The sequence below is a fragment of the Schistocerca nitens genome, chromosome 3 (genome assembly GCF_023898315.1).
Source record: "Schistocerca nitens isolate TAMUIC-IGC-003100 chromosome 3, iqSchNite1.1, whole genome shotgun sequence".
Classification (NCBI taxonomy): Eukaryota; Metazoa; Arthropoda; class Insecta; order Orthoptera; family Acrididae; genus Schistocerca; species Schistocerca nitens.
In genome coordinates, this window is record NC_064616.1 from 172,590,537 (window position 1) to 172,597,177 (window position 6,641).

A 6,641-nucleotide genomic window follows, 5' to 3' on the forward strand; every position below is an offset into this window, starting at 1 on the left:
TTCCCCATGGTCAAACGATCAACTCTGAGGTGTATTGTGCTACTCTTCAGAAATTGAAGAAACGACTTCAGCGTGTTCGTAGGCACAAAAATCTGAACGAACTTCTCCTTCTTCATGACAACGCAAGACCTCACACAAGTCTTCGCACCCGAGAGGAGCTCACAAAACTTCAGTGGACTGTTCTTCCTCATGCACCCTACAGCCTCGATCTCGCACCGTCGGATTTCCATATGTTTGGCCCAATGAAGGACGCAATCCGTGGGAGGCACTACGTGGATGATGAAGAAGTTATTGATGCAGTACGACGTTGGCTCCGACATCGACCAGCGGAATGGTACCGTGCAGGCATACAGGCCCTCATTTCAAGGTGGCGTAAGGCCGTAGCATTGAATGGAGATTACGTTGAAAAATAGTGTTGTGTAGCTAAAAGATTGGGGAATAACCTGGTGTATTTCAATGCTGAATAAAACAACCCCTGTTTCAGAAAAAAATGTGTTGCATTACTTATTGAACTGCCCTCGTAGATTCCCCTAAATTAAATATGAGAGTGCAATGTGATTGTAGCCTATGGAGAAGTATCTGGGCCCACAGAAAGATAAAGAAAGTATCCTGCGATGAGCGCAACGAAATTTACTCCTGCGATTAACTAGGGCAGATAGAAATATACTGGCTACTTTGCTTTTGGTCATACTAGGTAAACTCCATAGGACGTATGTTTAAGAGTGAGAGGTTCATTGAACTGGATAAAGTAGTACTGTTATGAAGATATTTGGCACAAGAATTACATCCAAGAACGAAATTGAGTACATAGGAAAGATTGTGGGATAGGATAGTAACATAGAACTACTCGGCCTGATTGAGGAAGTGCTAAGTTTCTCACCTTTTAAAGCTGAATGTTTTGGTCAAATCTAGAGATAATCCTCTGAATGTGTGTCCGCATACAAATACTGTTTGAGGATGGGTTATTTTACTTGTGTCGAAAATGTTATGTACTCGGTGCTGCACGCCGTCTCCCTACTGAAGCTGGTTGCTCGTTCCTTATTAATTGCATTAATGTCTGTACTATTTGCACTGACTATTGCTGATGAGAGTCACAACTTCTGTAACTGCTTCTTACATGACACATTTTGTACGTGCAACACTGAGCGCCTAATGTTTCGAGTAGAGTAAGAAATTTTCAGAGTAACACATGTGGGAATATTCTCTTTAATATAGTTTAGTAGGCAGAATTTTAAGTGATGGGATACACTGACACATGTTGCTTACGAACATTTCCTGCGTGTCCGATAACTTGGGTTCTTGGAGAACGCTGCTCCTGCAGAAATACGCCGAATGAACAAACTTTGTCAAAATGATTCATCCGAATTGACAAGACTAATCTTCTGCATGCATGAAGATAGATGCTTCGGATCCATTTTAACTCACACATACGACTACAACGTTTTTCTGATTTTAATATAATGTATCTTCTGAATAAAAAAATGGTTCAAATGGCTCTGAGCACTATGGGACTCAACTGCTGTGGTCATTAGTCCCCTAGAACTTAGAACTAGTTAAACCTAACTAACCTAAGGACATCACAAACATCCATGCCCGAGGCAGGATTCGAACCTGGGACCGTAGCGGTCTCGCGGTTCCAGACTGCAGCGCCTTTAACCGCACGACCACTTCGGCCGGCTATCTTCTGAATACAAGCAGATACAACCTTGAGGTTCTATTTTAGAGTTGGGTTCAGAATCAGTTTTCATTTACGTTTCGCAGTTTGTCCTCCATCTGTCGCACGAAGAAAGCATTCAGACGATAGTCGAACTAGTCCTATACTTCTGCGAACATGTCTGGAGTTACTATATTCACTGCTGACCGGCGTCGACGTTCACCCATGTCGTTGGTAAGGGAGGCACATAGACGAAGTCTTTCACTAACTCCAACCGAAAAGCATATTGCGGCGTGAACAGGCGACCTTAGAAGCCAATGTTACAATGACAGATCCGCACTCATATCCTTCGTTGACGCAGTTCATTATTAAGAAATTCCCTTAAACGTAGTTGCCAGTGCGGCGGTGTTGCGTCCCCTTGAAAAATGAAATTTGAGACATGTTACCACAACTGTTCATAAAGCCGAATGCAGGAGCGAGTGAGCTGCACCAGGAAGAGCCCCAACAGCAAATGCAACTTACAAATAGCGCTAAGGTAACCTTTTACTTTCGATGTGTAACTTAAAAATCACACAAAGTATGTTTCTCCGTGTGGAAGATAGTGCTGTGAAACTGGATACCACCAAAGTGTCTACATTTCAATGACAGTCCAAAGCAAACGTTGAATGAGGAATGAATTAGTATAGAAGATCCACTAGCCTGGCCTAGTTCACTCGACCTCAGACCTTTGATTTTATATACTTATATGTTTATGGTGTCTGTCCTTTCGGACATGTCCGAAAGAACAGACACCATATCCATGTAAGTATATAGTTGTGGCAATACCGGCCATGACCTTCTTCTTCTGTGCGGATGCACACATATTCCCCGACCTCTTACGCGACTTGGTAAGAATGTCTTCCACGAGTGTGTTGGGGTGGGACACTATGGATGTAGCGTGTGCCGGCATGGTAGCTCAGCGTGTTCGGTCAGAGCGTTAGCTGCCCTCTGTAATAAAAAAAACTGAGTTAGTCGGTCAACAATGAACTCAAGCGGACAGGTTTTATGGGTCACCACGCAGCTACAATGAAGCATTTTACATCGTCGAGAGTGAGGAGTGGAGCAGACGTTGCCGGCAGAAGGCGTGGCAGCACAGTGCCTCAGTCCCCGCCGGTAGGAAGCAAATGGGTGCCAGAGAACTCAGACGCATGCGACGTTCAGAGGCGGATGGTCAGCGAAAAAATCTCTCGCTAAAATATTGTTGAGCCAAACTGTTATTACCAATGTGACAGAAAGCGAAATATTTTGTAGATTCGCTTGAAATACACTCATAGCTTCAGCACCGAGAGGATAGGGGCGATAAAAATTATATCGACGTGTCCGCCGTGTGGCTAGGGCCTTCCGTCGGGTAAACCGTTCGCCTGGTGCAAGTATTTCGATTTGACGACACTTCGGCGACTTGCGTGTCGATGGGGATGAAATGATAAGGTCATCACAACACCCAGTTCCTGAGAGGAGAAAATCGCCGACCCAGCGGGGTCGCGCTGACCACTTTTTTTTGGGTTCAAAATGGTTCAAATGGCTCTTGAGCACTATGGGACTCAACTGCTGTGGTCATAAGTCCCCTAGAACTTAGAACTACTTAAACCCAACTAACCTAAGGACAGCACACAACACCCAGCCATCACGAGGCAGAGAAAATCCCTGACCCCGCCGGGAATCGAACCCGGGAACCCGGGCGTGGGAAGCGAGAACGCTACCGCACGACCACGACATGCGGGATTTTTTTTTTGGGGGGGGGGGATGTGAAGTGGTACAAAGGATGCAGTTGGTGTATTATTGTGATTTTTTTTAAATTTTATTTATTCATTTATTTATTTTTAATTCTTTTTTAATTTTTTAAATTTTTAAAAAAAAATAAAAAAAAATTAAAAAACCTTGTCGTTGGTGGGGAGGCTTGCGTGCCTCAGCAATACAGATGGCCGTACCGTAGGTGCAACCACAACGGAGGGGTATCTGTTGAGAGGCCAGACAAACATGTGGTTCCTGAAGAGGGGCAGCAGCCTTTTCAGTAGTTGCAGGGGCAACAGTCTGGATGATTGACTGATCTCGCCTTGTAACATTAACCAAAACGGCCTTGCTGTGCTGGTACTGCGAACGGCTGAAAGCAAGGGGAAACTACAGCCGTAATTTTTCCCGAGGACATGCAGCTTTACTGTATGATTAAATGATGATGGCGTCCTCTTGGGTAAAATATTCCGGAGGTAAAATAGTCCCCCATTCGGATCTCCGGGCGGGGACTACTCAAGAGGACGTCGTTATCAGGAGAAAGAAAACTGGCATTCTACGGATCGGAGCGTGGAATGTCAGATCCCTTAAACGGGCAGGTAGGTTAGAAAATTTAAAAAGGGAAATGGATAGGTTAAAGTTAGATATAGTGGGAATTAGTGAAGTTCGGTGGCAGGAGGAACAAGACTTTTGGTCAGGTGATTACAGGGTTATAAATACAAAATCAAATAGGGGTAATGCAGGAGTAGGTTTAATAATGAATAAAAAAATAGGAGTGCGGGTTAGCTACTACAAACAGCATAGTGAACGCATTATTGTGGCCAAGATAGACACAAAGCCCATGCCTACTACAGTAGTACAAGTTTATATGCCAACTAGCTCTGCAGATGATGAAGAAATTGATGAAATGTATGACGAGATAAAAGAAATTATTCAGGTAGTGAAGGGAGACGAAAATTTAATAGTCATGGGTGACTGGAATTCGTCAGTAGGAAAAGGGAGAGAAGGAAACATAGTAGGTGAATACGGATTGGGGGGAAGAAATGAAAGAGGAAGCCGCCTTGTAGAATTTTGCACAGAGCATAACTTAATCATAGCTAACACTTGGTTCAAGAATCATAAAAGAAGGTTGTATACCTGGAAGAATCCTGGAGATACTAATAGGTATCAGATAGATTATATAATGGTAAGACAGAGATTTAGGAACCAGGTTTTAAATTGTAAGACATTTCCAGGGGCAGATGTGGATTCTGACCACAATCTATTGGTTATGAACTGCAGATTGAAACTGAAGAAACTGCAAAAAGGTGGGAATTTAAGGAGATGGGACCTGGATAAACTGAAAGAACCAGAGGTTGTACAGAGTTTCAGGGAGAGCATAAGGGAACAATTGACAGGAATGGGGGAAAGAAATACAGTAGAAGAAGAATGGGTAGCTCTGAGGGATGAAGTAGTGAAGGCAGCAGAGGATCAAGTAGGTAAAAAGACGAGGGCTAATAGAAATCCTTGGGTAACAGAAGAAATATTGAATTTAATTGATGAAAGGAGAAAATATAAAAATGCAGTACATGAAGCAGGCAAAAGGGAATACAAACGTCTCAAAAATGAGATCGACAGAAAGTGCAAAATAGCTAAGCAGGGATGGCTAGAGGACAAATGTAAGGATGTAGAGGCTTGTCTCACTAGGGGTAAGATAGATACTGCCTACAGGAAAATTAAAGAGACCTTTGGAGAGAAGAGAACCACTTGTATGAATATCAAGAGCTCAGATGGAAACCCAGTTCTAAGCAAAGAAGGGAAGGCAGAAAGGTGGAAGGAGTATATAGAGGGTTTATACAAGGGCGATGTACTTGAGGACAGTATTACGGAAATGGAAGAGGATGTAGATGAAGATGAAATGGGAGATAAGATACTGCGTGAAGAGTTTCACAGAACACTGAAAGACCTGAGTCGAAACAAGGCCCCGGGAGTAGACAACATTCCATTAGAACTACTGATGGCCTTGGGAGAGCCAGTCATGACAAAACTCTACCATCTGGTGAGCAAGATGTATGAGACAGGCGAAATACCCACAGACTTCAAGAAGAATATAATAATTCCAATCCCAAAGAAAGCAGGTGTTGACAGATGTGAAAATTACCGAACTATCAGTTTAATAAGTCACAGCTGCAAAATACTAACGCGAATTCTTTACAGACGAATGGAAAAACTGGTAGAAGCGGACCTCGGGGAAGATCAGTTTGGATTCCGTAGAAATGTTGGAACACGTGAGGCAATACTAACCTTACGACTTATCTTAGAAGAAAGATTAAGAAAAGGCAAACCTACGTTTCTAGCATTTGTAGACTTAGAGAAAGCTTTTGACAACGTTAAGTGGAATACTCTCTTTCAAATTCTGAAGGTGGCAGGGGTAAAATACAGGGAGCGAAAGGCTATTTACAATTTGTACAGAAACCAGATGGCAGTTATAAGAGTCGAGGGGCATGAAAGGGAAGCAGTGGTTGGGAAAGGAGTGAGACAGGGTTGTAGCCTCTCCCCGATGTTATTCAATCTGTATATTGAGCAAGCAGTAAAGGAAACAAAAGAAAAATTCGGAGTAGGTATTAAAATTCATGGAGAAGAAGTAAAAACTTTGAGGTTCGCCGATGACATTGTAATTCTGTCAGAGACAGCAAAGGACTTGGAAGAGCAGTTGAACGGAATGGACAGTGTCTTGAAAGGAGGATATAAGATGAACATAAACAAAAGCAAAACGAGGATAATGGAATGTAGTCGAATTAAATCGGGTGATGCTGAGGGGATTAGATTAGGAAATGAGACACTTAAAGTAGTAAAGGAGTTTTGCTATTTAGGGAGTAAAATAACTGATGATGGTCGAAGTAGAGAGGATATAAAATGTAGACTGGCAATGGCAAGGAAATCGTTTCTGAAGAAGAGAAATTTGTTAACATCGAGTATAGATTTAAGTGTCAGGAAGTCGTTTCTGAAAGTATTTGTATGGAGTGTAGCCATGTATGGAAGTGAAACATGGACGATAACCAGTTTGGACAAGAAGAGAATAGAAGCTTTTGAAATGTGGTGCTACAGAAGAATGCTGAAGATAAGGTGGTTAGATCACGTAACTAATGAGGAGGTATTGAATAGGATTGGGGAGAAGAGAAGTTTGTGGCACAACTTGACTAGAAGAAGGGATCGGTTGGTAGGACATGTTTTGAGGCAT